The sequence below is a fragment of the Octodon degus genome, unplaced genomic scaffold, assembly GCF_000260255.1.
Source record: "Octodon degus isolate 3935 unplaced genomic scaffold, OctDeg1.0 scaffold00009, whole genome shotgun sequence".
In the NCBI taxonomy this organism is placed as follows: domain Eukaryota; kingdom Metazoa; phylum Chordata; class Mammalia; order Rodentia; family Octodontidae; genus Octodon; species Octodon degus.
Genome location: NW_004524585.1, coordinates 31314461 through 31341377, shown reverse-complemented (window position 1 = coordinate 31341377; position 26917 = coordinate 31314461). Strand labels below are relative to the sequence as shown.

At 35.5% G+C, this 26917-nt stretch overlaps 1 protein-coding gene and 1 pseudogene across 6 annotated transcripts in view; one reads left to right on the top strand and one right to left on the bottom strand.

The window, feature by feature from the left end:
* Fam172a (family with sequence similarity 172 member A) overlaps positions 1 to 26917 on the bottom strand; it is a 444651-nt gene that overhangs the window by 335233 nt on the left and 82501 nt on the right. The gene's annotated exons all lie outside the window — the stretch shown is intronic.
* On the top strand, positions 18091 to 23269 carry LOC105741032 (annotated as a pseudogene).

Here is a 26917-nt window from a genome sequence, read left to right as displayed (position 1 = left end):
ATTATATATCTACATGCTTAAATCCACCTCTCTATTAGATCTATATACACATATATAAGTACATCTACCCCATACATAGATATACTCATACATAGATACATTTACATACACTGTCAAGGTATTAAATAGGTTTCTATCATTACAAAAAACAAATGCTTTTCTACAGATATATACTGAGTTTCAAAAATCATACAGTAAACAAGCTACCTTTACCAAATCATTAGAAAAATACACAGAGCTTTTTAAAACTTAGATAATAGTGCTCTGCTTGCTGATCTCAATTTTGCATACGAATGCAGGGAGCTAGAATGTCCACTAGCTCTAAGACTTGTAGGATTGTTCAGTATGTTAAATTTTCCCAAATAAACACTCAATAATTCATAAACCCAAGTCAAGATCTTTACACTAACCTCTATAATATCTCAAGTGTCATCCTGTGTGCAGGCATCTACTTGAATGCTTTGCTAATAAGCTGACTTTCAGTATGCTTTCATATTATTCCAAGTCCCTAAAAATAAACTGCTTCCATAAATTTTTATGCTTCCGTTTCACTAATATTTACAATCAAAAAAGTGATGCCTTGAAAAAGTTCATCAATCACAAAAACATAAATTTGTGGTGGCCTAAGAGGCAATTATCATGTGAAGTATTTAGTAATGTCCTGTTAGAAAGCAAAACAAAAATAATTCTTAACCCTCTATGTAGTCTTTTACTCTGATTACAAGGATAAATATAATATTACGCTGTGTGAAGCCTAGTCTTCCTGTCTACCAAGGAATTGGTACAACTGACAAATATTTGTTAAGCAGTCGGTATGTACCAGCCATCGATCCAGGTATTGACAATATGGGAGCAAGGGAGGTGGGCATGTTTCTGCTCACAGAAAACAGACAATGAAGAGTAAAGCAGTAAGTAAGATAGTGCTTTACTTCAGAAACTACAAAATCCTGATGGAACCTTTCACCTCTAACTCTAATTTCTGAGTGCCAAGTGAATCTTCCCAGCTGCTTTTACTTCCCAGCAGTCAATATGCTGCTCCATTTTTCTTTAATGTTTCCACCAAATCACCTTCACTAAATGCAAGCTGTTTGCCCAGTTTGTAGTGGGGCTCCAAAGGATGTCCAATTCAGGGACTATCTCATGTGCATACTGACTGCCCCTCACTTGGCTGGGATACTCGCTCAGCCGAAGACAATTGTTCTAGGTGCCAGGTGAGGACAGTACAGACAACAACACTTTCCCAAGCAGCCCGGATAGGTTCAACGAGCTATTTCGCATTCAATACTCTATTTCAGGACCCTCAAACAGGAGAGTATACATAACATTTTCACAAAAAGTAGTCTAAATATTTCTTAGCAATCAAAATTTGTTTAATCTTAAAATTTGGAAACTTTAGACATGCCTGCTCAATTTTTTACAACCTGGTGTTCCCTCCTTCAAGATATATCACCTCACTGTATCTTGAGTAAAGTTACTCTTTGAAAAGTTACTCGTGTAAAAATGAATTCAAATCCCCAATATTCAAGAATCTCAAATAATCACTAACCTTCTACTTCAGATAGCTCCATCTGTAAAAATAAGTCAAACACAACTCTCTGTATCATAAAAAAACATCAAAATCAACCTATAGTAAGGGACGCACAGTAATTTTTAAGGTATTTATCCAACTTGAAGTACTGTTACATTGATCCTCAGTCTATGAATAAATTAACTTTCAAAATTCTGTCTAAATTCCATAGACATTTCACAGTAATCAGAATCTCACTCTTATAATCAAAAGGTTCACACACGTCCAAAAAGAAATTCTGAACAATGTGCCTGTACACACATACACAGAGTCATATCCACACTACTATGTATGTGTGAATGCCTGAGTGTACCCCCAGACGAAAAAGAGGTTCAAGCAACAATTTGTGCAGTTTCTGCTGTAAGAATCTGAAAGAAAAACTGACAAATTCATGAAGAGGAATAGAGCATAATGAGAAGGCCCATCTGCCTATGACATAATAGCCAAACAGGATGCTTCAGACTCTTCCCGTTGATTGAACAAAGTGTTTTGAAAACCTAGAGAGTACAGAGAGGGGGTTAGGCTGGGGGTGGAAAATATCAATTAGCACATACTTTGAATTTGAAGTCAAATACTGCCCTTTATGGTAATAATAGAATTTAACCTAATTTTTACTTCCCTTATTTAGAAAAACCTAATCAGCTATGAGGAACGAAAGAAGGAAATAAAAGGAAACATAAATTTAGAATATACTTATCCTTTTTCTGGCTCATGCAAGATATATTTGTAAAATATTTGTATGTAAAAACAAATTAAATATACTGAAAACTACACTTCATGCAAAATATACTTTGCTTTAACTATCTACCTGATAGTACACCAAAAGATAATAAAGATCTAGTACAAAAGGACATTGGCTCAGAACAACATACCAGATGAACATAAAAGGTTAATTTTAATAATCAAATTCATAATTCATCTAATCTAGGAAATGCCAAGAATAGTTTAAAGAGATATTCCGTTTAACACGAACTAATGCACCAACTGTCAGTAAGAGTGAGGATGACTAAATGATTCTGAAATACAATATGCTTGTGTTTAATGACATCAATAGACATGTAGGACATTCACAATAGATTATTTGCCTAGCTACTGGGATTCCTGTAAAACCATTACTAGGCTACAAAACCCATTCTACTTTTAGAACTGACCATAATCCAAGAAGAAAAAAAACCAAATAGTGCAAAACATATTATTTTCTTTTCTTAGACAGGTACATTTCAGTGCAAATACAATTTTAAGAATGTTACGCTTTTGTTTCTGGCACAGAAAGACATCTCTAAGCATTATTCATATTATTTCTCTCCCCTAAAGTTAACATACTTTAATGCCATATGGGTACAAATTTACTTCTGTTCATTTAAACTTGTAATTAAACTTTATAACATAGAAAACTGCTAAAGTAAAATAATCTCATTCCGCTGAAAGGCATTTTTTTCTAAAATAACATGGGTGATGTGCCAAATGGCTGGGGTGGTAGCTCATTATACCTTCAGAGAGATTCCAAGTTTGAGGCTTATCTCGGGTTCTTAACACACCAGCAAAATCTTGGAGGATTTTCAAGGGTTAGAAAGGGCAGATCAAATGTCTGCATTGAGTGAATGTGTTCAGAGGAACATTGATGTTTAGTAATCTAATGAGCCATGTACTATGAATCTATTGATTAATGCATTTTATTATAACTTTATTAAATGAGTCCTTATAGTTAAAATATTCAAACTATTATATAGAAAGAAATCCTGTATTCCACAGAAAATGTTCCTTTTTTAAAAAAAAAATTCCTTTTTCTTTTTTTAAAAAAAAATTTAGAGCAGGTTGGGTTTACATGAAAATGGGGGGGGGGTTGGACACAGATTTTCTATATACCTCCTGCCCTCATATGTATAGCTTCTTCCATTTTCAACTTCTCTGACTAGACAGTACATTGGTTCTAACTGAGAAATCTACAGTGACACATCATAATCACCCAAATCCCACAGCTACCCTTGGGTTCACTCTTGCTGATGTATATTCTGTGAGTTTGTAAAAATAAGCACATGTCCTCTTCATTATAATAGGTACCAAGTATTTTCACTCCCTAGAAATCTGTGCTCTGGCAATCCCCCTCTCCTCACCCCATCACTTGGCAAACAGTGATGTAAGTCTCATGATAGTTTCATCTTTTCCAAAATAGCTGGAATCACACCAGCCCTTTTTAGATTAACTTCTTTTACTTACTAATATTCATTTGAGAGAACTCTGGTCTTTACAGCTTGGTAAATCATTTCTTTTTAGCATTAAATAGTATTTTATTGTCTAGACAGACTAGTTTACTCATTTGCCTACTTAAAATATATCTTGGATGTGTTGAAGCTTTGGCAGTTACAAATAAATCAGTTATAAATATACATATGCAGGTTTTCATGTGGACAGTTTTGAACTCCTTTGGCTAAATACAGAAGACAGTAACTACTGAAGCTTGTATGAGTGTGGTTAATCTTATGAGAAAGACCAAACTACCTTCAAACGTGGCTAACCCATTTTCACTGCCACCAGCAACGAGGAAGAACTCCTACCGTTCCACATCCTGACAAGATTTGGTATCAAGTGTTTCAGATCTTGGCCATTCTAATAGATATGTAGTGGTATTTCATTGTTGTTTTCTTTTGAATTTCCCTGATGACATGAAATAAAGCATCTTTTCATATGCTTACTTGCCATCTGTAAAATAGTCTTTAGTGAAGTGTCTGTTAAGGTCTTTGGCTCATTTTTAAAATGAGTTGCTACTGTTCAGTTTGAGGATGGCTTTTTAATATATATGTTAGATAATCATTCTCTATCAGATGTCTTTGCAAATCTTTTTTCCAGCCTGTAACTATTCTTCTCACTCCCTTGACATCATCTTTCAGAAAGCAGATTTTAATTTTAAAAGTCCAGCTTGCCTGTTCTTTCATATGTCGTGCCTCCAGTATTTTATGTCCCAAAGTCACCACCATATGCAGGGTCATCTGTGTTGTCTTCTAAGGTTTTATACGTTTTTTTTTTTTTTTTTTTTTCTTTGCTGATATCTAGTTTAACACTTAGGTCTATGGTCTATTCTGAGTTAGATTTTAGCAAAGATTTACCATCTAGGCTAAATCCACTTTTAAAAAAAAAATTATGTATCTGGCACAGGGTCTCACTACATAGCTCAGACTCACAGTGATCCTCCTGTCTCATCCTTCCCAGTGCTGGTATTACAGGTGTGCACCAACACACCCAGTTTCGGTGGCCGGCTCAGTGCGCCAGGACGAGGCTGGCAAGGCATTGGTACTAGGGATCAAACCCAGAACCCAGGTCCTTGTGCTTGCCTAGGCAAGCAATTAGACCACTGAGCTATATCTGTGGCCCTAGATCTACTTCTTTTTGGGATGCTGATGTCTAGTTAGCCCATCAAAATGCGCTGAAAAGACTATTACTGTCCCACTGGATTGCCATTTCTGCTTTATCAAAGATCACTTGACTGTTTTCACGAGAGTCTACTTCTGTTCTGTTCCACTGATCTACTGAACTATTTTTCACCAATACCATAATTCTTCTTTCAATATAACTTTATAATAATTTTTGAAGTTGAGTAGTGGCTGTCATCAAACTTTGCTCTTCTCCTTCAATACTGTATTGACTACTCTGAATGTTCTGCCTCTCATATACTCAGCTCCTCAGGATCCAGAATTCAACTTGCTGACACTTTGACAGGAATTTCAGTAAATATACAGATGAAGTTGGGAAGATTTGACAGCTTGACTGTATTGCTTTTTCCTATCCATGAACATGAAATACGTCCTCATTTAGTAGTGCTTTGATTTGTCTTTCTTAATGTCTTGTACCAAGGCTTGTCTCAAACTCCTGAGTTCATGTGATTCTGCTGCCTCAGCCTTCCAAGCATCTGGGACTACACACACATGATCACACAAAATTTCTGTTTCTTTGAGCACTGCTGTGCTTTCCTTATATGTTAGATTTATATGACAGAGGATTTTGGGTATTTTTAAGGACACTAATGTAAATGACATAGTGTTTTCAAGTTCTACTTGTTAATTAATGGTTTAAAGCAAACTGAATGACTTTTGGATACTAACTTTGTTTCCTACAACCTTGCAATCATTATTTATTAATTCCAGGAGTTTTGTTGCTGTTTCTGGGTTTTGTTTGTTTTGTTGTTTTTATTTGGGGGGGGGGTCAGTCCCTTTTGATTTCCTACATAGATAGATGATCATGTCATAGCAAAGACAATATTTCTTCCTTTCCATTTTGTAAATCTTTCATTTCTTTTTTTCTTATACATTAGATAGGACTTCAAGCGCCATGTTGAAGGAGAAATGAGAGAGTACTTCTTTTTTTACCTAAAAACATTATTATAATATTAACTGTAAGATTCTGGAAAAGATTATTTATGAAATTGAGTAAGTTCTCCTCTTTTCCTAGCTTGCTAAAAGTTTTTCTTCTTTTTAAATCATGAGTATGTGCTGAGTATTTTCAAATACCTTTTCATCTATTAATATAATTTCTTTAAATATCCAGTCAGTTAATCCCAACATCCTTGTAATATCTGGTCCTGACTGCTCTCCATGTCTTCAAATTATGTCTTCTGTCTTCAAAATAAAACACTTGTAGATTTTTTTTAAATGTATCAGTTATTTAATTAGATTCTTAGTAAGAAATTTAGAACACTAATTTATGAGGATAAGTTCCATTTGTCAGAGTAAAAACGGACCTCAGGAAGCCCTGGAGCTGAGGAACAGCTTTGATTTTTGCTAAAATCTGTGAGTCTACTGTTTTCTGATTTTATTTTAGTCTTTTAGTTCAGCTATGCCTGCAGACTATGAGCTTCACAAGGGTTTCTCAGGTTATGCTTTCCCTGCCTTAGGTGGAATAAGACTAAAACTCTTTTCTCCCCCACCTTAAGTGAAACAACAAAACCTACATGACAACATGTATATTTGCTCTGTAAAGCATATCTCAGCCTTGTGGGTAGGAATTCTAACCAGCGCTCCAGCACTGTAGTAGCAACCACTTAAAGCAACAAAATCATTAACAAAAATAAAATGTAAAAAATGTGTCATAAAATTATGATTACTCAGATAAAGTGTCCAGATAGGATACATATTCATAATACAAGGTATAAAACAAGAAGACAAGGTATGATTTCAGTAAACTTACGGAACACACAGTCAGAATGACTTACACTTCTGGCCACCATGTACCTCTCTGTAATGACTGCAAAAGCACCAAATACACTGATTTGAGAGTGACACATTAACTTTAAGAAGTAGGCAAATTTGTCATATAATGAACATCTACTACATTTGCAAACCACATATCTGAAAAAGTAATAGCTAGAATATATAAGGAACTGTCAAAATTTAACAGTAAGATGTCCAAATAATATAATTAGAAAAATGATTAAAAAACACAGGAAAGGCCAGTGAGACAGCTCAGCAGACTAAGCACCTCTTCTGGCAAGTTCAAGGGCCAGAGTTCAATCCCTGGTCCTACATGCCCCACCAGCCCCATCCCCGGGGCTCACTGAGCCTGGGACTGAGTCCAGGCATGGTGATGCACGCCTATAATCCCACAGCTGTGGAAACTGAAAATGGGAGGATCACTACAAATCCAAGCTGTGTAGTGAGACCCTGTACCAAATACATAAATGAAAAAAAAAAAAAAAAAAGAAGAAGAAGAAGACATGAGAAATTTCAATGAATAAAAAATACAGATGCCAAGTAAACACATTAGCCATCAGGAAAATAAAAATTATAACAAAATATCACTATACATCTATCAAAATAGCTAAATTTAAAAAGAATAATAAAAACATGACAATACCAAATGCTGCTGAGGATGTAGCAAAATTTATAACTTTTTTGGGGAAATTGACAGATACTTGGGAAAATATCTTGTCAGTTTCTGAAAAAAAAACAAAAACAAAAAAACCCTAAATATCCAACTACCATACAACCAGCAATTCACTGCTGGGCATTTACCCCAGCAAAATGAACACATAATCTGACATAACCTTCACATGAATGTTATTATAGTGGTCCCAAACTAAAAATCAATCCAGACTTTCACCAACAGATCAATGGCTAAATAAATTGCAGTGCAGACCACACAACAATGCTCAGCAATAAAACAGTAACCACCACATGTATCTACCTGGATGTATCTACAGAAAACTACACTCAGAGAAACAGGTTAATTCCAAAGCATTATATATTCACTTTAAAGTTCTACATAAAACTGTCAAAATGTTAAAAAATATAGAATTGGAGGAAAGATTAACAACTGTGAGGTGTTCAGAGGGGTTTAAGGCAGGGAAGAAGTGTGTGGAGGACCACAGAACAACAATATAAGAGAAATCTGATAATGGCATTGTACTCTATCTTGGCTGTATCTAGTGCAACATTAGTCACATGATATTATACTCAGTTTGCAAGAAGTGGGCACTGGGAGAAACATTAAAGATTCACAAGCTGGCTCCCTATTTTTCTTTTCTGTATTTAGGACAGGGTCTACAGGGTGTACAGGGTCTTACTACATAGATCAGACTCAAAATGATTCTCCTGTTTTCAGCCTCCCAAGCACTAGGATTATAGGTACACCCTACCATACTCCATCTCACCGCCATTTCAGTGCAACCCAGGGGTGGGGCCGGCACACCATGCCAGGGATCAAACCCCGACCACTGCGCTCTGCCTAGAGCAGGCACTTTAGTCCACTGAGCTATCAGGCCAGCCCTTATTTTTTTCCAGTTGCATAAAAATCTACAATTCCCAAATTAAAAAGCTTAATAAAAGCAAAGGTACAGCCATACTTTCAACTATAATAACCAGTAAACTATATTTTCTTCTTATAGTATATTACAATTTAGCCCTAAAATTCTCCCAAAAGTCTTGTGTTCAAGCTGGTGCCTTCAGAAGCTGAATGGGTGATATGGGTGCTACGTTTATCAGAGGATCAATGCATTGATAAATTTATAACTCAATGTGCCACTGAAAGGTGGGATCTGACAGAAGAGGCGAGTCACTTGTGTGTGACCTGAAAGGGCATATTCTTAACCCTAGCTCCTGTCTCTCTACCTCTGGCTCACCCATTTCCACAAAAGTCAAAATAAAAAAATGCTTACAAAATGAAAATTGTTTTTAAACTTTCAGCAAAGTAATAAATTATTTCTTATTGTTTCTACCTCTACAGAAAATAAAAGTTATCCATCTCAAAATAATTAAAATCAAAGATCCTTTGGTTTTTAATGATAATATAGCATTGACTTAGTTCTACCGGGTCTGACATCACAAATCTGACCAATTACAAATGTAGCAATTAATCAGTTTCCTGATGATTGGTTATATGTCTACCGAATAGTCTAGTGAGTGCATATTTCTGAGAAGAAAGCAAAAATTACAGCAAAGTATACTCTTCCTAGCCTACCCCCTCAGAAAAGAAGATAAATCAAGAAGGAGAACTTAAACTTTAGATGGATGCCACTATCTTTGTTTGTATATTACAAAGAAACATGGAAGTTACCAATAAAAAAATAATTTCTTACTTAGAAATGTTATGGCAACAATATGTAGTATCTGGAAAACATTTATAGAATTAACAGAAATATTAATAATATTAGTAGGCACCACTGCAATAACCTTTTAATGTTTACAACAAAGGGCATATAGAAAGAAACAGTATCTCAAGAACTATGTAATGTCAGAGATTCTACTCTATTTGCAAGCTAAGAAGTTAGTATGTCACTATTTAAAGGATGCTGGCAGGACACCCAAGACTCATGGATCTTAAAGGAAAGACTACTATTTGGGGCACATCAAGCACCAAAAGCACATCTGTTTCATTTCTCCTTGACTGTGTCATATCCACAGGGACAGCGCAATGATACCTACATATGTGAAGTTTCAGAATACAGGAACTCATGATAGCCCTACTCCTTAAAACTATACAAACTGGATGTTAGTGTGCATTTATACTAACATAAGATGTAGTATTTATGTTTACTGTAAATTAAACCTGTGGTCATAATGAAGGAAGACGCAGCTCTCTGCCACTCTTAATTCTCCAAGGAGACTGTGATTGCTATAGTGAATCTAACTTTAGAAATCTGGCATAAATTAAAGAAGTTATACACATATATGAGAAGTAGTTGAGAATACACAGGATTACAATTTGTAAGTATATTCTCAGGAATAAAGTCAGATAACACAGCTTCATACAAGCTCACAACATGTCAAAAGAAGTTATTTGGTGCCTTTTAAACACAATGTACTATTAAATGGTCTGAAACCATTATTAAATCTAGATTGTGATAGTGTAGGTCTTGACTGATTTGTGAGAACACCTATAGCTAATATGTTGACAGGTATTGTGTATACTGCTTTAAGCGGACACACTTGAAGTAGCAAGTGTAACAAGACTTTCACTAAAAAAAATCACTGCCTTTTCAAATGATACATACTGCATTATACTTGAAATTTGTTGAACAGATAATATTCAAGATTCTGAAATATTCTCTCCCAGGAAAAAATCACTTACTCATATTACTGCCTACAATTTGTGGCTACCAATTATTATCAGGCCTACTTTAAAGTAACAAAACTAGGTAAATTCATATTACACTATGTTCTATATAGTATATTTATGTGTCTTTCACACAAAAATATTTGTGGCTTATTGATATTCAAGATTATCTTAATGTAGACCTTAATTATCTTCTGGTAAATGATCTATGTGTAAAAGGTGGTACTGACTCCAACTTCAATTAACCAATTTAGCTCACAATGTGCTCTTCCTGCTGCTAGTATGAAGAATAAACCTAAATATACAACTGATTTCTTGGCACCTTTTAAAAGGTCTTTTGATAACATTTCAGCAATATATAGGTTTCTGTACAAGTTCATAGAATAAACTTTTAACAAGGTTGTGAAATCTTGCATTTAGGGATACACTACTTTGATTTCTGGATAGAAATGTCAGAATCATATATTGAGTATATCTCTTAAAATTAATCATGTTGTAAATCCTTAATCCCAAGAAATATGAATCAGAAAACAATGAAAATGCATCTGTTCACATGAAAAAAGTCTATCTTCATATTTAGAATAATTAAGGATATTGTTCAGTGTTGGGCATTTATATACAAAAATATAATATGTGTAAGTATGGCCTAGAGAAATCATACATTTGAAAAATAGCCCTCACTGCTGTCTTCAAAATTAGAGTAAATATACAATATATCAGTAATGTGCCATTAATGCCATTATTTCTTTCTATGAACTTGCTACTAAAAATTCCTCTGTATAAGAATCAGTAGACACTGAGAACCTGTCAAATAAGAAATAACTCACCTTGTCTTCAGCACTAAATAAAGTTAACCTTATTATAGATAATTATTAACACCAAAGGATAAAATACAAATACAAAATCATCCCACAAATGATTTCTATAGATCTAGCTAAAATGAAACTAAAATGCTGGCAATGCCTGATTTGTAAGATAAAAACAAGCAAACATTTCATAGTTTTCTTGCTTTCATATTTGTTTTCAAATAAAACAGTACTTTTTCACATTAAAATTGCCTCATTTTAAAAGGCCAAATTTCATAATAAAATAATTTCTCTACTGCAATTGTAAATATTTTGTAGAATGCATCACTGGAGTCACTGGGGCCATTAAATTTCACTTGAAAAAGAACTTTTAAATATTTTTAAAAATTGCAGACCACTTTTCATTTTTTCAGAACTTTAAAGTTCTAACTCCATTATGTTCTTTCTGACTTTCCTAATATCTAATGAGAACACTGCTGTCATTGTTACTATTTTGCTTCTAAACTGTAAGATGCCTCTACTCTAACTGTTCTTAGACTGCTTTTGAAAACTTTACACTGGTTTTTAGCAATTTCATTCTGTTTTGCTTTCATATGCTTTTCCTCAAATTTTCTATGGCTTTCTCGCAGGTCAGCAAGCTTCTTCTGTCTGTGATTTACATATATATCTTCTAGGTTTCCAAAGCAATCTCTCTTTTAGGTTCTGGGCAGGTCACTCCCTCCCATCTTATGCCCCACAAGTCTATGCAAATCAAAGTGAGAAGGCCTGCCTAAACTCTGATGCTTGGGCATCAACTCAGGGATGCTTCGTGTTATGTAGAATTTCTCCTCATGGTATAATTTGAAGCTGCTCCATCAGCAGTGAACTACTATTCAGTATTTGAAAAATATTTCATATTCAGTACATTCATTCACTTTTTGTTCATACAAGGCAGAGGACAAGCCCATCCCCTGCTCTTGCTTTGGCTGGGAGCAGAAGTCCTAAACACATGTAGAACTCTAAACATACATTTACTTGCCAATCATCTGTTACAGACCCATGGCCTTTTCTGTGAAGAGTAATCTACTTAAAAATCTGAAATGATTGTTTTGGTGGTGGTGGTGGAGGTGGTGCTCAGGATGGAGCCCAACCCCAGGAGCCACACATGCTAAACAAAAACTCCACTAGTAAGCTACATCCTCACTACCCATGCCCGTCTTTCTTAATAGATCATGTCTTAGATATATTATTTATAATTTCTAGTCCTTTTGAAGTGCACTGAACACATTTAAAACATTTAAGAAACACTTGCACTGAGTCCAACTGCTCTAAATTTTACAACTTCCTACATGCATGCACCCACAATCTCATAATTATTACACTCATGCTTACATCAATAAAAACTTATTTTAGAAGTTGTTTTATATAAGCTTTCCAAATTATTCAAGTTAATTTTCAGACAATTAATAATTCTATTTCTTTTCAAATTTCAATGCTTTTTTAAAAAATTTCAATGTTTTGCAAAAAACATAATTAAAAGTATATCTGCAACCAACAAGTTCAGGAATACACTCCGCTGCGGGGAGAGGGCACAGACTGCCACCGAGCCTCGGCGAGCCACAGCATTTGGTGTGAGCCAGTTACTCATCAATTCAGTCAGAAGGCAGTTCATAGAGCTCCCACACTATAATCTAGTTGTACTAGATAATTTTATATCAAAGGGAAGGCTTTTATTAAATAATTTTAAGGTATTTAACAAAAATTGGTGACCAAAGAAAATATACCTCCTATCAATGGAATTACAAGGAAGAACCTCTAACTGAAGAAGGGTGCCATGTGAGGTTGACCTCCTACCTTTTTCAAGAAGTATAAGTAATTATTTTTATTCTCAATAAGTTTGAAAATAAAAAGAGGTTCCTGTGAAATTTTGAAGGGATAGAGTGCAGTTTGTGCTTAAGGACAAAGGGTAAGGCAGGTAAAAGGTAACAGAGACAGAAGAGAAAATGTCTCCACAAGCAGTAAACAAATATTCAAGTAGGAGAAATAACTTAACCTAACAGACAGCAGGCCACTGTAGGAAATCTCTACCAATAAGGTGGTATTTCAAAAATGAAAATGTAGCATATCATCTTTATAGTTTTAAAATGGTATGCCAGCTAGGTTTTCTTAGTGACCTAAAAAATCAGTATCTGAAATATACTTTAAGTACTACCAACCCTAAATTATCCTTTAATAAACTCTAGAACTAATCTACTAAAAATTACTTTAAAAAGAAAAGAAGTGATAATCTTCCTAAATGCTCAACTTATTCCATATAAAGCATTTATTGTGCTGGAAATACTGATTTAGAACATTATAATGAATGGTTTATCCTAAGTACTTTTTAAGGAAATCTAACTACATTAAAATAAAAATTGCATATTATATTACCATGAAACTAGGTCTAAAGCACTAAGAAATTCCTTTTAAGTATATTTTTAGATCAAAGTTTTTTTCTGGTTCTCCCCCTCCCCACTAAGGATTGGACACAAGGTCTTGGCATTAAGCTATTACCCTCAGCCCTTTTTTATAATTTAATGTAAGACAGAATCTTACTAACCTACTAAATTGTCATTGCCTATAGTGGGCTCTAAACTGTGGTCTTTCTGCCTAAGCTTCCCAAAGTGCTAGGATTACAGATATGCACTAACCTGGTCTGGATCTGTATTTCAATACATCATACTGAAAAGTGGTATGCTTGAAAATTATATAGGATCTAACAAACTGAAAATCCTTAGGCAATTCACTTGACATGTATTTTGCTCTATATGCTTATATGACAATGCACATAAACATTTCAAAGCCATGATGCAAGAATAAGTAATGAATATAAAGTAAATGATCTATTTCTCAGGATATCACAAGAGAAAGCAGTCCCTTGCTAAAGCTACCAATCATTTCTTGAACATGGTACCTTCAAAATACAAAGTACTCCAAAGTCCATTTTCTCATTCCTTGTCTTATCAGACTTCTCAGTGCTTAAACAAACAATTTTTTCTAAAATCTTTGTCTTAATTTTGTTTCGCTCTCCTTTACCCAAGGTCTTCAGAGTGCAACAATAATTGCCTACCCTGATTTATACTGTTGCTCAGAAGGGATCTCTAAACTATGAACAAATTCTCTGAAGTTGTCTATTTTCTAATCAATATAAATGTAGGAATATACTGTTCTTTAACTTTCCATCTTACTCTCTTTGACTTTTGTGTATGTTATCCTTTTAGATTTTGTACTACATACAGACCAAAAAAGTACATTTCTAGTTTAATACTAAACTATTCCATTTAAAATAAAATACACATATCTGAAGTCAAAGAAGAAAAATGCTTTATATTCCATAAAAATGCTGAACAAAATTGTCATGTCCTCATATTATTCAATATTTAACTGACAAACAGTATTGAGTGTTAGCCTTTGTGAGATTTTGTGTTAGGCAGCAAGAATAGTGTTGTAAACCAAATGAACAGAACCTCTGGCCTTATTTAACTTACTATTTAAGGAAGACAGATACTACACTCAGGATTAGAGCAAAGTGACACACAAATATGAAGATGGGTAGCAGTAACACATAAAGGAAAGAAAACAGAGAGCATACCAAGCTGTGAGCAGTTATCAAAAGGTTTATAAGTGCTGAGTATAGTGTATGATACAGAAAAACTAAGCCACATGGGTCAGAGGTCAGCTGGGCTTTTTAAGGACATATGAAGGAACATGACCTTTACACTAAAGATTAAAAAGTCTGTCAGTTTTTAAATCTTGCTTTGACTTCAGAGTACAAAATACACCGGCAGCTAGGGGGATGAGTCCAGAGGCTACCAGTGGAGAGAGCACGTTCCACGTTTTCCTGCGGAGTCTAGAGAAATCACTGCACTCTTCACGTGACACCACTGTCTCCAGATTGTTCTCTGGGTTTGATGCCACTTTTTCCCATTCTTCACTGTGATGGAGTGTTCCTGCACCTACTGCTTAAATTTTTTTCTGCTTCCATTCTCTTGTTTATTCATGACATGACCAGTGGCTTTAATTTTTTCCAAAGTACTATTATCATTGAAACATCATGTATTTTACTTATTTATTTTTTATCAAGTTCTCCCTTTCCATAACAATGTAATCTCTATGAGGAGGAAGTTTATCTGTTAATTGTATGATCTCTCCAGTTACCTAGAATTCTGTACAGAGTAGGGGTCTACAAATACTTGTGAATGAATGAATGAACTAAGAAGGGAGCCTGAGCTAAGACAGACTTAACAGGGCTAGAAAATATTGGAAGACTCATCAATGGCTAACATAGGAAAACTGGCAAGGTGTACAGGCTGAGGGAAAGGAAGAAGACAAATCCAATTCCTTGCCAGCTGAGAGAAGTGATCAGACATATTAGCAACATGTGGGAACACTTTCTCTGGGGAGTTGAAAGACAACCAATATGGTTTTGCATATTCAGAATAAGAGGTACCTAAGAAATGCCAAGTGAAGAGGTCTAGTCCAGGGGAGAAGGAGACAGGGTTGTAGAAGTCAATTCAGAGAGCACAGATATGGAATAGAAGCTACAAAAGTGGGTTATTCATCAAAGAAGACGTAATGAAAACAGAAGATCTACAATTGAGCCCTGATAAACCTCACAACACAGGTTGTATAAAAAAAAAAAAAAAACTAGCTATAAAGGAGATGAAAATGTTCACAGATAAACAAACAAACAAACCAACCCAAGAAAATAACATGAGGTCATAGCTAAGACAATATTTTGAAAAGAAGTCATAAAAACAAATACTGTCAAATAAGCAAATAAAACAAAAAAACTATGATGACAAAGAGAAACTTTTACATATTTAAAGTGCAGACTCTAATAGGCCAGTAGAGACAGAGGAATGAAGTAAATAGAGATGAGCAGTTATATGGATGTACATGCATAGAGTTAAAGGAAATGGGGAGCAAGGCAAGTTTATCTTTACGTATCCACAAAACTGTTCACATGCATATCATGTACTGTGGCAGCCAAGTTCCCTCCACTGGAGCACCTCAATGGGAGGAAAGAGTTAGTGTATTTGGCTCACGGTTTCTGAGCTTCCGCATGTGACGTCACCCCCACTGCTTTGGGTCTGCAGTACAAAGTCCTTGATGGAAAAAGTGTATGGCAGCCCTAACTCCTTTACCTCTTGGCAGCCAAAAGTGAAGGAAGACCATGGGTCTCAGCAGCCCCCTCCAGTGCACACCTCCAGGGACCTCGCGCCTTTTCACTAGGCCCCACCTCCTCAGTTTCACCAAATCCCAGCAGCACCCTTGTGTGGGGTCCCAGCCTTCAACGTATAGGTCTCTAGGCAATACTTAGGAACCAAACTATAACATGTACTATTTATAACCCTATGAAATCATGTAAGATCATCTGAGTACCCTGAAGCAATTAACAAATGACTAACATATTAACAACAGCAAAGTTTATGCAACACAACCTTTCCTTGCTATTTCTTTCTTTCTTTCCTTCTTTCCTTCTTTCTTTTCTTTTTCTTTTTCTTTTTTTTGCAGAACCAGGGATTGAACTCAGGCCCTTGTGCTTGCCAGGGAAGCGCTTATTCTACTGAGCCATCTCCCAGGCCCCCTCGCTCCTATTTCCCATAGCTTATATACTGTCTCACCTATCACACTAGATGAACAACCTTAACAGAGTGGAACAAGTAGAATGGATAAAAAGTAGATGTTGGTTTAGTTTTTGCTTTGTTTTCAGTGTTTTTGCTTTTTCTTGTATTATTTGTTTGTTGGGGGGGTGGGTTTGGCTTTGAGCACTGGGATTGAACCCAGAGTTTTAGCACTGAGCAACACCGTCAGCAATCCTTTTTCTGTCACTTATTTCATATACAAGGCAGCATGAATCCCAGCACTGCACCATGAATCAATACAGCATCACATCCTTAAGCTGAGCATCACACACCCTACATCCAGCCACCTCCTAAATTTTTGAATGAGGCATTGGGGTAACATCAAGATACAAGCCACAACCCCAGAGATTCATCCCTTACACTTATGGACAGCACTCATACTCTAGGTCTTTTGCCATGCGCTCCAGCTGCATTATCTTAATAGCTGATTTTATGGGTCAGTTTGGCTAGACCATACTTCCTGAGCATCTGGTAAAACACTATTCTAGATGTCACTGTGTGAGTGTTGTTGGGGGCAATTACATACAGCACGGTGCTTTCTGATTAAAGCAGACGAGCTCCATAAAGTGCATGGACCTAACAGAATCAGCTGAAGACCGTAACAGTTAAAGGCTCACCTCCCCACAAACCAAGAGAATTCTGCTAGCAGACTGCCTTTGCCCTCCTACTATATCCCTTTGGTAGGTCCTCAGTCTTCCATTTCCTTGGTCCGAGTTGGACTCAATGACCTCTACAACTGCACAAACCAATTCTTTAAAATAAATGTCTTTGTATGTATATGTGTGTTTCTGTGTGTATTTAGGCACACATCTATATCCAATTACTGGTGTTTCTCTGGAGAACCCTTATTATCAATTGCAGATCCCCTCAAAATACACATAAATGCAGAAAGGCATTCTAAAAGCTAATACGGTAGTACATATGCTATAAGAGAATTTTATAAGCTTTAAACACATATAAGACAGAGAGAGGAGAGAGAGGTTATCCGATCCTACAGGGATCGGATAAAGCTCTCTTAGAGGTTGATCTAAGTTTGAAATATGAATAAATACTCAGCAAGCAGATGGGAGGGGGTGGTGAAGTGGCATTCCTGGCACCAAATGCTCTCTGCATGCGTAGAGTCCCAGAGACATAAAGCAGCATGACATATTACGGAGGCATAAGAAGGTTTATGCAGCTCAAGTACGGGATACATGGAGATGGGGCAAGAGGAGGCAATGATAAAACTGGAAAAACATAAAAAAGCCAACTCATGAAAGTTCAGGTATGACAAGGCAAGCAAGGAGTGCTTCTAAATACAGACTGAACCACAGTTCCAACTTTAAAAGGTATCTCTGATAGCAATGTCAAGCATATGTTTAAAGAAATGAAAATAGTAGGATCAGAATAGACATGCATAGACCATGCAAGAGTTCAACTGTCTTGGCCAGCTCAGCCTGCCATGGCATCCTAAACCAGATGACAGAATGTATTTCTCACAGTTACGGAGGCTCCACACTCCAAGATTAAGATGTTAGGCAATGTCACTCTTTCTGAGGGCTCTTTGTTGGCTTATAGAGGCCACCTTCTCACTGTGTCCCCATTGAGCCTTTCCTCAATGGTACACATGCTAAGAGAAAATAGACCTCTGATACCTCAGCCACAGGTAGGACTGGATTAGAGCCCCATCTTTTATAATCTCATTTAAGCTTAATTCCCTCTTAAAAGCCCCATCTCCAAATATAGCTGCATTAGGGGTTAGCACCTCAACATATGAATTTGGGGACTGTGGTGGATTAAGAATGGTCAACTTGTAACAACACCCAGCTGACCTGAGTCAACATGGTTCTGAGTGTGGAAGACTCACTTGAGAATTGTTGCCAACAGCATAAAAGAACTGGCAGGGAAAATGGTGTGCTGTTGTTTCTTAGAAACTTGTCACACTGACTTTCCTGATATGAAATCAGCTGTTCTCATTATCGGTGGAGCTCAAGTCATTGCTGTTATGAGGGGGACTGGTTCTTTGAGGGGAGCTCTGGTCCTTAACTTGAGAGTCACTTCAAGGCTTCAGTACAGATCCCTACTAGCATAGCTTATGAGCACAGATCCTTCATCCCACTGGTACAGACTTTCAAGCTTCCACTACTGACCTCTGGGTCTTCCTGGTGCAGATCTTTGATACAGACTTATATAAGACATTGTTGAGGGCTTGAGGCCTCCAGTTGGGAGTCATGGAAGACACTGCCATGGGCTCTAGGTCTTCAGCTGGACTCATGCAGGACACAGCCATGGTGTCCAGGCCCTCAGCTAAATTCTCTGAGCCTCTAATGCATGAATAGATTTCTTGTACTTTTCTGCATTTGACTTTCTGGGTGAATAGTATAAAATAATCCTATCAATCATGTGTCCCATATTAAATCTACTCCTTTGCAAACTGACTACAGCAAGGACACAAGATACATTTAGGTCCACAACAGTAATGAGTTACAGATGATACTGACTTAAGCAAAAACTACAGAACTGAAGATAGATAAAGATATGATACTAAGACAATAAAATAACAAGACCCAGTCATCAGTTAAATATGAGTGAGAGGACCATGAAGTCAAACCCTCAAAACAAGGTCATCCAGTGATAAGCAGAGATAAAAAGTCAGATGTCAGCTAAAAACAAAAGGATTACTGAAAATTTGTCTGCAGAAGATTCAGTCATTACTTAAGGACCTGAGATGGATTTTACCCTACTTAAAAGCTAATCTGTTAGCCTGTGACTGTTCTGTAGCTGCTGGACCAGATAGGGCAAAGAGAAAGAAAGCACTTTGTTATCCAGAGTACAGCACCAGCATGTTTGCACTGGTTCCCAGGACCCTAGCTTCCTTAGGGGTGATGTAACACAGCTTAGATGGACAGCAGGCACACTGTACTCAAAGTTATAACTGAGGAATACACACCATGGCATAGGAAGAGGTAAGGCAGTCTCTATCTCAGAAGGAGATATTATTTTACCTCTTAGATTATTCGGTATGAAGATACCCCCCAAACATGGCTCAAGTAAAAAACAAGGATTTGCATTCTTAGCATGTGCAATAAGACACAGAGGAGCACGTGACACACTTAGAGGACTGTCCCTCACGTTACTCACCATACACTGGTTCCTGCCATGAGCCAAAGCATAGCACAGCTAGAAGCCAAGCACGTAGGCCTCAGACAAAGTATCTTGAAAGAATCACAGCAAACAACTTGAGCACAACTGAAGTGCTAACAAGGATGCTGATAACCCCAGGGTACAGCAGCTCTCTGTAACTGGGAGTTCTGCATCTGTAGGTACACCCAAATGTGAAACCAAAAGTATTCAGGAAAAATAAAACAGAAAAGTATCTATATTGAACATATACAGCAATTTTACCTAAACAATACAGTTTAACTACTACTAGCATTTGCATTGTATTAAGTATTATAAGCAACCTAGAGATGAGTTAAAGCATATGGAAAGGTCACTGTCATTTAATATGAAGGATGTGAGGATTTGCACATTTTGGAATACACAGGGATTCCAGAACCAACACTCTTTGCATAGTTAAGGACAAATCAGAATACTGTAAGAGCCCAAAATAAAATAGTATTATCCAAGAAAACTGAAGTCTGTAAGTAAAACAGCCACATTCATGCAAAAAACATCCTTCAAGTTTCTTATATCTTAGTCTTCTTTTTTGCTAATATTTAATTTTGAAAATTTAAAAACAGAAAATTGAAAAAAAAAACCCAGAAAATTGAAAACTAGCACAATTAGTGCCTTTATATCTACCACCTTGATTCAATAACTGTTAAGATATTGTAATATAGAATCCTTTTAAGTTTTTTTCCTCCTTTAATATTTAAAGAAGTATTAAAAATAACTTTCAGGCCTCATAATTATTTCCCTAAATGTTTACATGTGTCTCCTAAGAATAAGAACATTTTCCTACATAACCATAATGCCATTATCTCACTTAAGAAAATTAACAATCTTTCCCTAAGTGGCCCTAAAAAGTATAAACTTTCAAAATCCCACCAAGTTTCATAACACCCGTTTGGTTGTTGTTTCTTAGTTATTCCCAACACAACAATCTTTCCAAACTACAACATATCCATCTTAATATTTTTAATGGCATTTACATTTTGATGAAACCATGTTAACTACCTTTTAATACATCCCATGTTTTTGCATTTGTCTCACTGTGTCCTTGTGGTATCATTTAACTTTTCATCTAACCCTTGCACTTCATAAAAATTGAAAGATACATCTAAAGGTCTCATTACAGTCATATTCAACTTATATAAAAGAATATTCAGCAGTAACAGTGCATGCTTCAAATGATATCACATCATAAAACACATGTTATGCTGTTCTAGTACCAGTGACATTAACTTTGTTCACTTAAGTAGTGTTGACAGCTAGATCTCTACTTTAAGGAAAATATTTTTCCCTTTACAACTACAAGAAATCTGTGAGTTATACTTTACTACTGTGCAAATATTCTATTTCCTCCCACTCTCCCATAAAGGAATTAGCATGTACATCTGAATGACTTAGATTTCATCTGAAGTAATTACTTCACCAAGGGATTGTATACTGGTTTTCTATTAGTGCTACACAGTGGTGGCAAACCTCCTGCATGCTTGCTACAGTGGCCTGTTTGTTACCACTGAAATCTCTAAGAGGTTTGGCAGCATTGTAGTATAACAAATTGAAAAACAGTTTAGCATTTCAAAATCTACAGAATCAAAATGTATACATCTGGTTCTACTGGTTTCTCTATTCTTGGTTTCAAAAGATCAAAATCGAAAAGAGTTAGCTGAACTCTTTTTCTTTTTAGTACTGGAAATTGAATCCAGAATCCTCCCATGAGCTACATCCCCAGCCCATTTTTTCTTTTTTGAGACAAGGTCTTGATAAATCAAAGTTGCCAAAGCTAAGCTGGAACTTGCAATCCTTCTGCCTTGGCCTGATAGAGTGCTAGAATCTTTTTGAAGGTTCTAGAAAATGTTTGTTCCCCAAATCATTCAGGCTACTGTAGCTGGAGCAACTTTCCTTGGTGGCTTTCAACTAGGGGACACCTTAAGCTCCTAGAGGTCTCCCTTTTGCAGAGAGGACATTGTATCCCACTGCCAGCAATAACGTACTGCATCCCTCTTAAGCTTAGAATTTCTTTGATGTCCTCTTCCTTCAATTTAAAAAAACAAACAAACAAAAATACCCACAAAAAATTAATACTATATAGGAATTACAAAGACCAAGAGTGGTGGCACACACTTATAATCCCAACACACTGGAGACTGAGTTGGAGGATCACCATGAATTCAGGGCCTAACAGGGCTACATAATGACTATAGGACCAGCCTGGGCTACAAAGTGAAACCCATCTAAATACAATACACATGCATACATTATATAATATATACATATATGTATATAATATATATAATGTATGCATATATATTGCTTTTAGAGAAATATCTAATTCTAGTATTGGAAAAGAAATTAATGCTGTGAATATAGAATATCTTGTCAGATATATCAAAACTATAGGCTTTTCTAAAACTCAACAAGTCATATATATATATATATATATATATATATATATGACATATACATTTATTTCCTCTCTTATACAAATGGAAAGATACATCTGAAATAATTCCATAGGACATTAACTATTTCCCCTACAAAGAGATTTACTATTTCTATATTCCAGCAATATTGGAGAGGTCCTGTTTCTGTATAGCCTCAAGTGCAGATAAGGCTAAGCGTTTATTATATTTAAAGATAATTTGCATTTCTTTCCCAATGAACTGCTTGTTTATACTTTTTATCCACTTGTAAATTTGGGGGGATTTAGGGTAGGTTTTTGTTATTGTTGCTTTGTTTCTTGTCTTTGACTTGTTGAGTTTTAGAAAAGCCTATAGTCTTGGTATATCTGACAAGACAAGATATTCTGTATTCATGGCATTAATTTCTTTCCCAACACTAGAATTAGATATTTCTCTAGTCTATCTAGGAAATAATAATTTAAAACCACAATTATTACTACCAGCATACTATGTCAAGACTATAATCCATGAGTCTGGGGCTGCAGCATATCTGTGGGTGTGGAAAGACATTTATGAAACTTTTGGATTCCCTAATGTGAATGGGAGAAGATAAGAGCAATTGCAGGGTGAGAGAGCATCTAAACTAGTTCCTGTGCAAAAACGAAGACCAGTGAGAGCTAGCTGCATTCATTCCATCGATCAACAAGCTTGAGAATAAGACTAAAGCCTTGCTCCTTTCATTCAAAGAGGAAGGAGTTAACAAGTAAACCAATAAGTATCAGCAGCAACAGACAAGAAGTTCTTAACCTCTACTGCAGCATTTTCAGGCTTGCAAGAAAGTGGCATGCAGCATGGGGGCAGATGGAATACACCATTAAAGAAAAACAGTATATACTAAATGAAGCCAGAGTACTGTTTTGGAAAAACAAAAATCTCAGACAGACATGATTAAACAGTGTGTAGAAGAACGTACAGCAAGGATTGAAATGGGACTGCATTACAAAATCCCTTAACCAAGGCTGATTCATCTTCCTCCAATGGGCCTCACTCCACTACAAGGCTGGAGATTACGAACTCAAGAGAAACTGAGGAAGCTTTCCAAACCAGTATGATCTCAAGTCTCATGATGAAGTTTCCTAACCCAGAAGAAGGTTTATGAAAATGATGAACCAACTAGATCTTGGATGTAAAACAGCTAATAAGACCCTTCTCTTTGCTTAAGGGCAGAAATTCAAATTTCTTCAGACCCCCCGGAATTTTCTTCATTACAATGCTGCATGCTTGGACATTCCTGGCATTTATCTGGGTTTTCACACTTGAGCAGATAACATTAACCCTATAGCTCTTGGAGCTTACATTTTCACTGACGTCACCTTTGGAAATACACAGGCCTGTGAGAGGAAGCTAATGATAAAAGTGTTTAGAACACCTCATTCACCCGCTGCCAGCATATGCAAGGAAACCAGTCAGTTTCTGGAAGTGTTTACTGCTACTCTGCAGCGTACACTGTGCCCAGAATAGTTTTGAAGATTTTGCTTTTCCCTCCAAGTTACATATTTTCTTATCACTGGAGGATGCTGTATGTGCTTTTATTTTGGGGGGTGTGGTCTTTTGATTCTTTCAATTTCCAGATAGCTTTCTCCTTAAAAATGCATCTTTGAAAAAAAAGGGAACCTTTGGATTGATCACGGTTTTCATGAACATTTTATAACACATCATTTCTCCTCCTGTACACAAAAGTGTATGCCTGTCCGACCTTAAAGTCTGTGATGACCAAAGAAGACCCGGGATCTGAAAAACTTCCCTGAAACTCATACTGCATTCACTGTATTTTACTTTAATGTAATTGAAAAGTACAAGGTCTGAGGTGATTTTCTAATTATGTCTAAAGAGAAGTGGGTCAAGTAGAGGGGAGAATCCTTGGCAAGTTACTTGTACATCAGTATTGTTACATCTTAACTTCAAAGAAAGTGGGTATTGCCAGTAAAGACAAATCTCTACCAAAAAAACCCTATAATCTGTACCAACAAGTTCATAGTTTTACTTCAGATTTTACATTTATATTGCTGATTCATTTGGAGTTCATTCTGATACACATTATGATGAAAAGCTGAATTTCAATTCCTAAAAGTCTTTTCCTACAATGATGTATGACTGCATCTATCATAAACTATATTTCCATATATAGTTGCCTTTTTTGTATCTAGATTCGGTTCAATTGGTCCTTGTGTATATTCACGTCAATGATACAATATTTTTAAGATCTTTACCATTTTTCTGTATCACAGAATGTAGAGAATTATTTCAGTAGCTATTTTTTATAATTCTAAAATGTCTAATTACTAATTCCATCCTATGTGAAACAGTGTGCTCATAGCAGTGGATGCCACAGAGAGAGGGAGTCAGGGGAGACTGCTAACCATCTCAGGGACAATGCTTATTTCTTTGTCTTGAATACAAAAGCATAAGCTTACTGTCAGTAATAAGTACAGAGACAGAAGAGAGAAAACAGGAAATTAAAACTTTTCAATATAAATAATAAAGACAAATTAGAAATCTTAAACAATGCAACTCTATTTCCTTCCATGCTCCTAACATGTGCATGGTCTATTCAAAGAATATAAAATGATTATCACATGTACCCATCTTCTTTTCCACAAGAATACAAATTCTTTTTATTCCCATTTTAGAGTAAGGCTTGCAAATATATCTCTACAGTCCCACAAATTTGACTGGGATACTTGTGGCTAAGGCAAATCTCCTGATTGTTAGCAAAACATAGGATAGATGAGTTACAGATTATAAAGTATTAATTATACAGAAACAATTGCATATATTCAAATATTAAAATAATGATATTTCAATATAGTTATCAACTTTAACTTATTCCTATTTTAAATAATAAATATAGGGCCAAGGATTTAGCTCAGTGGTGCAATGCCTGCCTGGCAAGCATGAAGTGGGGTGGGGAGGATCCATAAGATCTCACTTGCCTGTATTCTTTAATAAATCTCATTTACAAAAATGTAAATTTTCTATATGTTTCCACTATTTTACAAGACATTACTAATTTAGAATCAGGAGGAAAATTATGCCCTTAGTTGTTTCTGTAAATGTGATCCTACCCCTTAATAAAAAGCTATGCTTTAAGATTAACTGATTGTGGCTATTTTCTTATTAAGCATATAGACAAGTTATTGATTTCTAAAGAAGGTATCAAGATATATTTCAAAGAAAATTCAAAGACTTAAATTAAGCAAGAAAATAAAATCTTTCAATACTGACATGAAAGAGATAGTTGAAACATTCAGAAGTTGCATGTTGCCGTTTCTATCATACTATTTACTACTTAAGATGACAGTCTATTTCTTTCTAACAGAAACATTATTTCTTGGCATTCAACTTCAAAATGTACACTAAAGACTTCTATTTTGGGGGCCGGGAGATAGCTCAGTAGAATAAGCACTTGCCTGGAAAGCACAAGGGGCTGAGTTCAATCCCCGGTTCCACAAAAAATAAAAATAAAAATAAAAATAAAAAAAAGACTTCTATTTTGAAAACTATCCTTTCATACCACTGACCCACCTCCTTAAACTGAGTATCTTTTTAAGTTTAAAGAATTTATCCAAACTTATTAAGGACTATATATTTTTGTGCTACATGTGGATAGAAAATACAAGATACACATTAGCAAAAGCATTTGACTATAAAAATGTAACTGTGTGTATGTATTATTTTGTGTATTACAGTACTCCATTCTAAAAACAGACTGACACCTCAATTTATTTTATTTACACAATAAGTTTAATTTACATAGAAATGATAGAGCATTAAAGGAACAAGTCTTAAAAACAATTTCTGCTGAGTGATTACTATAATAATCTCCTTAAGAGAAAAATAAACATAAACTAAAATGGCAGTTGAAAAACATATATAGTAGCTTTCAGTAGAGTCAAACTTTGATATTCAGTAGAAAACTACTTTAAGGAAAAAAGGAGTTTTCTTTTAGGTTACTGCTTAAAATCAAAACCCTAAGCATAGAAAATTCTGTTCATTAAAGCAGGCTCTCATGCAGAAAACTCAAATGCACACTGTCTTCTGACCAGCAAGAAGATGGAGCGGGTTTCTGTGCTTTTCTGTCCAGTACGTGGTGATATGCTTTCCATAGGTTCGTGTTTAATGTACCTAGAGTTCTCAGCAGTAACAGCAAGTATTATGTTATTTCCAGACCTTAAAGACAATGGTTTATTTGTTTGAACCTTGCATGGTATACAAGAACTTGCATTTTCTAAATTCTAATGATGAAAGCCTGAAGCTTGTTGTGAAATATCAAATTTTTATATACATTATGATACAGTTATAGTGTCTTTTTACCAAATGATGTTAATGAACAAAGCTTACCAAATACTTTCACTTGGCAAAGCTTTCTGAAAAAGCTTCAGAGCTAATCTGAAATTTGTACATCTGAGAAGGGAACTGAAGTAGAAATAATTAAAAATTATTTAGCTTTATAAATTATCATAATTTTCTTCTATTAAGAAAATATATCCCTTTATGTTTAAATTACTTATACTGAGAAATTTTCCAATATATGATTCAGAATGCATATTGAAAATTGTATGCATTAGTGTCACATTTATTATTTAACAAGTATTATGATGGTACAGAAACCTCTCCCAAATTATTGTTCATCTATATATATATATATATATATATATATATGACATATACATTTATTTCCTCTCTTATACAAATGGAAAGATACATCTGAAATAATTCCATAGGACA